We start from the raw sequence: 12,036 nt of genomic DNA, 5'->3' as shown, positions 1-12,036 counted from the left end.
ATATAACTGGTAATAAGTAACTAGTGCATGGTATTTTAAAAATAACAATTCTCATGATTATGAATAAACATTGGCTCTGTATGTGTGTGAATAAAATTGCATGAACGATTGTGCGGCATCGACGAATGGCATGGTTGGAGATGCAAAGTCACACACAACAATATGTGTTACTGCGGATTTGATTTGAATAAAAAAAAGTATAGAGAAAACCAATGCCATTGGACCATTGCATCATACGATTTAGGATTTGAACGAAAAGGTATATTTTACATTGACAAGTACTTGGATAGAGACATTGGGTTCCAACCTTTTCCAATATTTGTTATTTAATGAAGAGATTTGTTCTATCATGGAAAATAATACTTGGGTATTATCTAATTTACCACCAGGCTGCAAACCATTGGGTTGCAAATGGATCTTCAAAAAGAAGATGAAAGTCGATGGTACAATTGACAAGTTTAAAGCTAGATTAGTTATCCAAGGCTTCAGACAAAAAGAAGGGATTGATTATTTCGATACCTATGCTCCAGTTGCCCGTATCACTACGATTAGATTGTTGATTGCCTTGGCGGCTATTCATAATCTAGTGATTCATCAAATGGATGTCAAAACAGCATTTCTGAATGGTGATTTGGAAGAAGAAGTGTATATGAAGCAACCTGAAGGTTTTGTAATGCCTGGTAATGAGCATAAAGTGTGTAAGCTAGTTAAGTCGTTGTATGGGCTGAAACAAGCTCCGAAGCAGTGGCATCAAAAGTTTGATGAGGTTGTTTTGTCTAATGGTTCATTCTAAACCAAGCTGACAAATGTGTATATAGCAAATTTGATACATCCGGTAAAGGAGTTTTCATTTGTCTATATGTTGATGACATGTTGATCTTTGGCATCGACCAAAATCAAGTTGATAAAACAAAGAATTTCTTGTCGTCAAAGTTCTCCATGAAAGATATGGGAGAAGCGGGCGTTATTCTTGGTATTAAGATTAAACGGGAGAATAAGGGGATTGTAATTACGCAATATCATTACATTGAGGAAATACTAAAGAAGTTCAATTATGAAAATTGTTCTCCAGTAAGTACTCCCTTGGATCCAGGAGAAAAGCTTATGCCAAATACAGGTAAACCTGTGGATCAACTCGAATACTCAAGAGCTATAGGTTCTTTGATGTATGCTATGATTAGCACTAGACCGGATATTGCGTATGCGGTTGGAAAGTTGAGCAGATTTACTAGTAATCCTAGTAGACATCATTGGCATGCGATAACTAGGGTATTCAAGTACTTGAAGGGTACTATGAATTATGGATTGTCATATATGGGATTTCCTTCGGTGTTAGAGGGTTATTCGGATGCTAGTTGGATAAATAATGTTGAAGATTCATCTTCTATAAGTGGATGGGTGTTCTTGCTTGGGGGAGGTGCCATCTCATGGGCTTCCAAGAAGCAAACATGTATAACTAGTTCCACAATAGAATCTGAGTTTGTAGCATTAGCTGCTGCTGGTAAAGAAGCAGAATGGCTAAGGAACTTGGTATATGAGATTCCGATATGGCCTAAACCGATATCACCAATTTCTATCCGTTGTGATAGTAGTGCCACACTGGCTAAAGCATATAGTCAAATATACAATGGAAAGTCTAGACATTTGGGTATTAGACATAGTATGATTAGGGAATTAATCATGAATGAGGTGATATCTATTGAGTTTGTTCGGTCGCAACAAAACTTAGCTGATCACTTGACGAAGGGGTTAGCTAGAGACTTAGTGAAGAAGTCGGTAATTGGGATGGGATTAAAGTCCATTTAAATCTATTAACTATGGTATACCCAATTCCCTTCTAATACAACGTTAGAAGCAGAATTCAATGTGGAAAGATCATAATTAAAGATTGGAGCAATTATGTTTATCTTCCCAAGGTATGTGCTCAGACCTGCAAGTGATGGCTAGGTTGAAGTATATCTTCTTAATGGTTCTTTTGAAAAATTGCTAATGCAGGTGCAAGATTAAAAGGATCACCTATGTGAGCATGAAGTTTTGCCGCTTCAAGAAGCTTGGACTTGGCTTCCTATATGCTTATTAATGGATAAGGACACATGGCTTGTAAAGTGTCAAGTATGAATAGTAGAGTATTGTAAGAAACATATGTGTACTATATCTTTAGATATTCAAATGGATTGACGGGTTCAATCATTATGACACCCCGATTTTCGAATATTTGGAATGTGTATTTGTACTAAGATGAAAATTCAATCGTAAGACATTTTCTTCTATGCATTTGTTTGATCGTTATACCTGTAAAGTAAATCAAGGATTATACTAAAATGGGGGGAGTTTGTTGGTGATTTTAGTATCATCAATGCATTTTGGTAGTAATGTGATTTACTATAGGCCAATGCAATTATGCGTTAAGTTTGAAACGAGTTAGGGTAGTGCGGAGTGCACGCTCGTCGAGCCAAACGCGTAATTGAATATGAATAATAGAAACGGGCATAACGTTTCGTTTGAATAGTTGCACCCGTTCCCAACGGACATAACGATTTGTTTGAATAGTTGCACCCGTTCCCAACGGACATAACGATTCGTTTGAATAGTTGCACCCGTTCCAACAGACATAACTGTTTTCTGAAAAGGTGTGTCTGTTCGTTTCTATTATTGGTCTCCTATATAAGGAGTCTTTTGGTCTCGATTTGGTACACGAAATTACATACTTCCTCTCTACATTCTGATCTGTTCTCTATTGTCAGAAACAGATTGTTCTTCAAGAATTATCCCCGCAAAGATTTTGTGAACCCAGACAAGAATAGGGTCGAAATACTTTGTTCGGAAAGTGAACAAACACGATTCTTGAAGATATCCAGGATTATCATACCATTTTTCTAACATTAACCGGTAATGGTTTCAGTTTTCATAACTATTCAATTTTATTGAGCATTTTACACAAGTTCTAACTCATTTTATATGACAATCACAATACACATTGCCCGTGTCGATGCAACTTCATTGCATACTTACAATCACAATACAATTCTCTTAATTTCCTTCTAACAAGTGTTTTTTTTTCATGCTCAACATTCTTTACTTAAATTTCTTAATGTAACTTAACTTATAATGTTAATATTGTAATACTATTTCTATTTTTTCAATGCTATTAGACATTTTTCATCTGTTAATGTTTTTGAGATTATAAAATCAATATAATTTCTTACAGACTATATTTTATCTCAATTATATTTACCCGTACGGGTGCACGAGTATCTTACTAGTTATAATAATGATAATATGAGTTCAATATTAGAGTAAAAATCTCCGCACACCTTCTATAAACGGTTGTAGAAAATTCACTTGCTCAAAAGTCAAACTAAAGAAAATAAACTAAACTATTACAACATACAAACACCATCAAGTGTAGGGAAGAAGTCCCACATTGATTAGAAAAGGGAAGATTGAGCACTTTATAAGTGAGAGAACCCACACCCCTATCACCTTAAGGTTTTGGATGAATATGTGGTGTGTCTCTCACAAAAGTGTATCTCAAGTGTAAAATGCTCTCTCGTGTTGACCCCCGAATTTCCTCCAACAGTGATATCAAAGCCTTTGATTTCGAGTGAATGTGAAGAAACGAAAAACACAAGAAAGGGGGTTTTAATTGGGGTTTTCAAAAATTAAAGCAAATTACACGTTTGATTATCCTGATTCGTTTAAACTCAAACTACTCCAGTCCACCCTACTAAGGTGATTTCGCCTCTCTCTTACGAGGACGTGCGTGGGAGTTGTTATAATTCTTCATCGTTGTCTTCTTTATATAGAGTGAAATTGAAGATCCGTTGAGAGACACAATGACTTGATTTGGAAGGTTGATAAAATGAGAATTAACTGTTCTTTCAAAACATAGAGATTTTGTCTGTAGTAATAATGTTCCAACCGTTACCTTTTTATCCTGTATTAATAATTGTAACGTAAAGAGCATCTTTTGATTATTAAAGCACTGAATCCAGATGAGAGTTTAGTCAGAAACTTCTTATCAGAGTATAGAATGCAACTTTGTCCTTTGGTGCTTGTGAAGCGTCTTAGTTTCAAAACTTCTTATTCTTGTAAACTTCTCTCAATCTTTAGAACTTATTGTTCTTGTAAACTTATCTTAATCTTCAGAACTTCTTGTTCTTGTAAACTTCTCTTAATCATTATAACTTCTTATTCTTGTAAACTTCTCTCAATGCAGCCTTCTGCTTCTGAGAGATCACTTTCATAGTTGTTTTTTCTTCTTAGTGTGCTTCAGAACTTCTGCAAGTCAATACATACGATTAGAGTGCATATTTTTTCTTAATAAAATTATATATGTGTTATAATTAAAACTATTGCAAGGATGTAGAATCAAACTATGTTCTAACATAAGGGACTAGCTTACTTGTATCGAAACTACTCCACACACGTGGTGGATAGGAGGTGTTCTGTTAAAGAGTGTTAACAACGATACAAGTGTATGTGGAAGAAAAAGCTTCCACTTGAGAGAGAGAGAGAGAGAGATAGAGAGCATTGTGTATAGACTCACACTTGAGGGGGAGTATTGAGAATTAAGTGTAAGGAAGAAGTCTCACATTGATTAGAAAATGGAAGAATGAACACTTTATAAGTGAGAGAACCTACACACCTATCACCTTAAAGTTTTGGGTGAATATGTGGTTTGTCTTTCATAAAGGTGTGTCCCAAGTGTAAGATACTCTCTTGCATTGACGCCCAAATTGCCTCCAACACTTTTTGCATGTTTTAATCTTTAATGCTTAGTATTTTACATCTCTTTCATTTGATTTATTAATTGTTCCAGTTTTCTTCATTTTTCAAGTGTTCCAAATGAGTAAGAATTATATAGGGTAAAGTGGAGTGAAACCGAGAAAGAATGAAGAATAATTACACAAAAGGAGGGTGTCAGAGCATAGTTTAAAGGTCATTACAGTCGGTCCATAGTAGGAACTATTATCAGAAGCTCTAAATTTTAACATTATATAGATTTTTATGAATTCTATTAATTCTTTGTTTTTTTTTTCATCGTCATTTTTTTTCAATTCTAGTATCCATACCCCTAACCTAAATTTTTGCTCATTCCAAAAGCAACCCCAAATTTAGTGTTTTGAATGAATTAGAAAAATAACAATATACCTAACGCTAAGGAAAGGGTGAAAAGATTTCTCTTGGTAAATCAACTAAATATATGGCAAAATCACCTAAAGAAATGTATTAGGCTCGGAGGGCTTAACAACTGATAAATTTTTTAAAGGGTCACCTAAGAAGGTTGTAAGTTAAAAATAAACAACTTGCCTCAGAGTGTAATCAAAGAGACAAACAACCATTCAGAAATAGAGTAAAACCTAGTTGATGTGCAATCCTATGGACACTCAAAACAAGAATGGATATAAATACTAGAATTATTTGGCTCTAACCTTACTTGTTGAGGTATTTGGTGATTGAGTAAAACATTGTGGAATATTACTCTTCTTCATACTTTTTCAATTCATATAAAGATTAAAGATTGGTGTGGTTAAAATCCCCCTGACAAATAGAGAGTATACCCTACTCCTCTGATGCGAGAGTGTACTCCCCATGTTGGCATTATCAAAAAGGCGTGAAAAAAAAACAAATATGACAATTATTAAAGTAAATAGATCACCAAAGCATGCTTAACAAATCAAAATAGTTCATTAATTAAAAAACAATTGAATTCAAGTACAAAAGTTAAATAATTAGGAATCAGAAAATAAAAAAGAAATAATACAACTAGGCAAAGCTACTTAGAATCACCATCATCATAGTTGAACACTCTAAGAGGCATGTGAGATCTAGTTTCTGCGGGCATTTGGGCGAGAGCATTCATCTTCTTGTCGACCTTCTTTTACCTCTTCATGATTTTGTTGAGGAGAGCTTTAGCTGGAGTAGTTTCTGGAATTTGATAATAAAATTATTCCAATAGAGACATTTTTCCTTGCTGATATGGACATGATTCAGTAGAAGAGATTTCTTTTATTTAAACGGGTCTATAGGTTAGCACTCCATCTTTGATGTCTATTCTCATTTGGGTTGGTGTGCCACTTCCTATCCAAGTATACTTATGGCGTGGTTCTTTTCCATCAAAGTTGAATCCTACATGTTCCATAACTTTTGATATCAAACCACCACATGTAAACCACATTTCCTTCTCATTGCTGTCATTCATGTGGGAGATTACAACAATTGCCGAAATTGTTTCTATTTTGTTGCCAGTATTCCAAACCGCGACAACATCAGTTCTAGATGGTTCCGCAAAGTTATGTTTCTTTGGGGTAATGATATGGGAGACCACATAGTGGGTAAGTTGAATATCAAGGAACACTCCTTTCACATTAAAAGAGGTAGGAATTCCATAACTAGGATCGAGTAGAAAGGAAATAGGATTAGAAAAATAAGAATAAGTATTACCTTTAACTTCATACTTTGAGCATTGGAGATTGCATATCTCAACAAATTCTTAAAGGGATAGCTTGATTTCACGCTTCTTCACTTTTCTGGTGAGGATATCTCTAACATATTTAAGGTTGGAGTAGAACCTCCTTACTAAAGATGGGAATATCTCACTAGGGAAGTCACAGATGTAACTCTTAAGAGACACCTCTTCGAACCAATTCAAAAATTTGTAATCCTTGAATACTTTCTCTTCTAAGTGGTAAGATTTTAGCATCATTCTTATTACAAAGTCTTGATTGAAACAAACCTATTTCTCTTATGAAGACAATAACTATCAGGAGTAACCAATAATTTAGGAGCTTCCAGCGGTACACATTCTCTTAAGAGCCATTGATGATGATGACAATTGCAAGTGATATTTCACAAACATAGATAAGACAAGAAGTAATTATAAAAAGAATTCAAGAGAAGAATGAAAAAAAGAAGGGAGGAGGCAATGCCTATTTATATCCTTAGTCTCTAATAGAATATTTGCCATGATAATTGATTAGGGAAATAAATTTGAGACTCCATTAAAATTTGATTGCAGACAACATGCTCTGATCAATGTAATAATCGATTATTCTTTAAGTCAAATAGATTATGTGGAGCGAAAATTTGACTTTTGAAATTCAAATATACTTTAATCGATTATTCATGTTGTTGTTAGCTTTTTGCACTCCTTTTGGGGCTTGGCATGAAATTGAGCTTAACTTTGTTGCCTTTAACACCCCAGGCTTCAAAATTGCACTCCTTTAACGTAGATCATTCAATTTGCTTTGTCTTTTACTTTAAAGGCTCAAACAAGTGAAAGGCAAAATTTTTTATTGATAGAATAAAAAATTACTTAGCATAAAAAAACTGCTTGTTAGTTCCCTTTCTAGGTTGGTTTAAAATAAATATTAAGGATCATAGAAAGAGAAACCAATCCAGTCCATTTAAATCAATAAATTAAAATTTAATGGTCGTGATTCATTGTTCTTATTTCTCATAATAACAAAGTGTTGTCACTTGAGTCGTCCCCTATATATATATATATATATTACATATTTGAGATATTTGGGCCGGCCCAGCAAATCGGCACACGATGAAAGTAGAACAAAACGACTAATCCAAAGTTAAGAGAATTGTTAGACCAACTCGACATGATGCCAATCGTCAGGACAGACAGTCAACCCGGGCAGTGACACCTCACCTGGTGGTAGGAAAGATTCCACAAGCCGGTGTTCGAACATTACAAAGAAACCTTCAACATTCCATCCAAGCCGGTAGTAACCGCCCCACCGTTATGGAAGTTACAATTCCTTAAAGAACCAAAACGACATGAGTTATGATGATCCAATCATTATGGAGGGAATCCAAAGTCCCTCCATCAATGAAGTCAATTATGGATCCAACAACTATTAATAGGGCTCCCAACTGAGGGATAAGCAAGACGCATATTTTCTTGAGGTGACATCAGTTGTGCTGCTCAAATCCTTATAGTTATTCATCACAAATTCCTGTGTGACTCGCCGGATTCACTTCTGGGAAGTAATCAAAAGTGTTCTACAGGAACATATATATATATATATATATATATATATATATATATATATATATATATATATATATATATATAGAAAGAGAGAGAGATGTATTTCAAATACGTTTCTGGTGTGAAATAAAGTGAAAGAGAATACTCTATTTATAGGACAAAAGTTGGCTAAAAAATAAATAAAAAATCCATGGGCATTTTTAATGTTGATAATCGATTAGGGGAATTTTAGTAAAAAGTAAGAGGCTTTCCAAAAGGTTGAAAGTGTGTGTGTGATTTTCCTTAGTAAAGTCGAGAGTTAGTTTCATACTGTAACTCGGTTTTTTGAGGCGAACTGACTCCTTGCTCTCTTTTTTTTATTTTTTTTATTATTGCAAGAGTCGCCACCGACTTTTATTTTATCCAATTATATTAGGAAAGGCATAAAAGAACAGGAAAGACCTTTTGACAGATTTTGGGTTCGGGGGGTTGGTTATACAAAGGGAAGGTTTTAAGCACCCTTTGTATCCATGGTTATCCATGGGCTCTTAGTTTTGCTTAGATCACTTTTGCTCTTGTTTGATTTTTAAAATAAGCTCGGCAAGACATTAAGCCTTGTGCCTACATACCTCCTCGGTGCAATGGAGAAGTCAGAGCTAATGTAGTTCCGCTTAAAAGGGAAAACGGTTTAAAAAAAAACGAATAAACACTTTATCATCGTCGGAGAGAAATACTCGGCCATTGATCTTGAGCATGAGAACAAATGAGTTCTTTGCATCGCTAATGAAAGAAGGGCTCCAACTCGGATAAAATCAACGAGTATGCCACTAGCTCTCTCACGCAGAAAAGATCTCATTATATCAATCAATTTCAAAATCGTGGGGTATCGCAACTCACTACAACAATTAATCGTGTCTAAACTTTTGCAGAAAAGCCACTAAGGGCAAAAGACATTTTTAAGAAAGGTTTTAAAAATAGGTTTTACAAACATAAGAAGATTTTTAAAAAAAAAGGAAGAAGATTTTGAAAATATAAGAAGTGGAGGAGATGAAGAGGCTAACCTAGTGCATAAAATAAAAGTTTAAGGAGAGAATGATCTGACCAAAATAAGAAACCAACAGTTGACCGACGCATTACCACTTGGGGATCTAGATGAACTTATTATCTTTAGCACCACTTTGCATTAAGCACATTAAAAGTTTGATGAAAATCAGGCAGAGTAACGGCTGTTTTCGGGTAAAATCCTTATCTCAATGCCTTGGAATTAACCATCAAGGACTTTCAAGGAAATACCTGCATACGCAAACAGACAACAATCCAATGCCAGACAGAACAACCACAGAGTAATAACAGAATAAGGGTCCAGAGGCACTAAGTCCATAAGTCCGAATCTCCAAAATGCTAGGGATAGTAACCAGTAGTCCAAGAAAGAACCTTAAGCATTTTTTTTTTAGTTTTTTATTGTTTATTAGTGTTTTAGCATAAAAGTAGAGTATGGTCCAAGTGGACAAAAAGAAAATAGCGGAAACATAAACATAGCGTCCAAATGGACAAAGAGAAAATAGCGGAATATAAACGTCCAAATGGACAAAGAGAAAATAGCGGAAACATAAATAATATGTCCAAATGGACAAAGGAAAAATAGCAGAAATATAAATAATATGTCCAAATGGACAAAGAAAAAATAGCAGAAATATAAATAATATGTCGAAATGGACAAAGAAAAAATAACAGAAACATAAATAATATGTCCAAATAGACAAAGGAAAAATAGCAGAAATATAAATAATATGTCCAAATGGACAAAGAAAAAATAGCAGAAATATAAATAATATGTCCAAATGGACAAAGAAAAAATGACAGAAATATAAATAATATGTCCAAATGGACAAAGAAAAAATGACAGAAACATAAATAATATGTCCAAATGTACAAAGAAAAAATAACAGAAACATAAATAATATGTCCAAGTGGACAAAGAAAAAATAACAGAAACATAAATAATATGTCCAAGTGGACAAAGAAAAATAACAGAAACATAAATAATATGTCCAAATGGACAAAGAAAAAATAACAGAAACATAAATAATATGTCCAAATGGACAAAGAGAAAATAACAGAAACATAAATAATATGAATGATAAAATAAAGTATAAAGCAAGAAATATAAAGAACAATATAATAAAATGCGGAATTTAAAGTTAATTGTTAGTATGTTAGCACGCGAATCATCTTGAAGCTAGTCAAGTATATCCACGATGTTAGTGAAGATCGATGGTGAGTGAATGATGATCTCGGATTTAAAGTTAATGAAAATTTATCAGAAGCTTGATAGAATCATAGCGACTACACGATAAATTTCCAAAAGTCTTAAATCAACTGCATACAATCTCTGCCATATTTGATCTTTTATTCTAATTCAAGACAAAGAAAAAGATAAGAAATAATATCAATAATATACAAAAATAAATATAAAACAAATTAAACTTAATATTTTTTTTTGTGATTTTTTTGGAATTGATTTTAAGTTAATTAACAAACTAATTAAACAAATAATTATACAAATAATTAAACTTAACAAGAAAAATATTCTTTTTTATGTCAAAAATTAGATTATAAAAAATATAAACCTAAATCTAAAAGAAAATATTTTTTGGTTTTTTAGGTATTTTTAGTTAATTATGCAAAGAAAATAAATTGATTAAAAGATATTGAAGAAAATTAAATAAAAGGATCTTGTGTGGTGAGTTTATGATGGATCATGGTGAGCTTGATTAATGGCAAAGAAGTATTTCAATTATTAACATCATCAAGTAAAAAAGGAAACAAGGATGAATACTTAGATAAATAAATCAAAGTATATTTGGAAAATAAAAGAAACTTTTGAATTCAAATGAAATATAAATGATACATATTTTATAGAGTTTCAAAGTGAGGAAACTTACCTTCAAATGATGCTTGATTTGAGTGGAGGTTTCTTAGTTTTTGTAATTCCAAATTCTTACTCCCTTTGAAACTTGAAACTTGGAAGAGAGAAAAGAAAAGAGAAAACAAAGACTTGACAATGTTTTTTTTGGTGTCCTCCCCCCCTTTCATTATGAACATATGGTTGCCTATTTATAGGAAAAACTTGTATGCAATGATATAAGGATAATAACACAAATAAAAATTAAAATATAACATTTAAAGATAATATCAAAATAAAAATAGTAAAATCAAGTTATAAGATAATATCAAAATAAAACTTAAATACTAATTTTGGTTTAAGACAATAACAAAAATGAAATTAAAAATATAAAATATTATAAAAAAAGAAAAACGAAATAATAATAATAACATAACTAATAAAATAAATTTAAACAAAAATTTGGTTAATTAAAATAATATTAACTAAAATAAAAATTGAGAATGAAGATTTGTAGAAAAATATAAGATAAGATGGTTAGATAAACTATTAAAATGATGGTGGAAAAAAATATGGTTAGTTAGAATATTCTATTATAACAAAAAAAATGATGATAGTATTTGGGATAATTATTGATAAATATGTGATGATGAACTTTGAAGATAAAATGGAATATTAGCATTTAATGCCTTAAGTTAAAAAGACTAACCATGGTTTAAAATCTCAAGTGTTTTATTATTCTTTCCAACTTATGATCATTGCATATCTTGAATGGAATCTTGGCCTTTAGAGATGAATTGGATCATTGCTTGTATCATATGAGCATCTTGGATAATATCTTTGAATTATCTCACTTTAATTAAATTTTAAATGAATAAAATTTAATTAAAATGAAATAAAAATGTCATGAATCATGGATATATTGTGAATATCTTTAAACATATGAGAATCAAGATTAAATCACAAAAGAATTGGCCTTTTTGAAAAAAAATCAAATTTTGGTCATTACTTGTTTCATGCAATTTTCCAAAAAAGGTCAACTTCATCAAGGCATATCTCCCTCAATTTTGATCCTATGAAAGTGTTCTTTTACTTTTTAGAAAGCCCAAGATGTCCTCTACAAGCCACTTTGGAAGCGTTTTTG

Source organism: Vicia villosa, unplaced genomic scaffold, assembly GCF_029867415.1.
Source record: "Vicia villosa cultivar HV-30 ecotype Madison, WI unplaced genomic scaffold, Vvil1.0 ctg.001533F_1_1, whole genome shotgun sequence".
Lineage (NCBI taxonomy): Eukaryota > Viridiplantae > Streptophyta > Magnoliopsida > Fabales > Fabaceae > Vicia > Vicia villosa.
Note: the sequence above shows the minus strand (reverse complement) of the source record.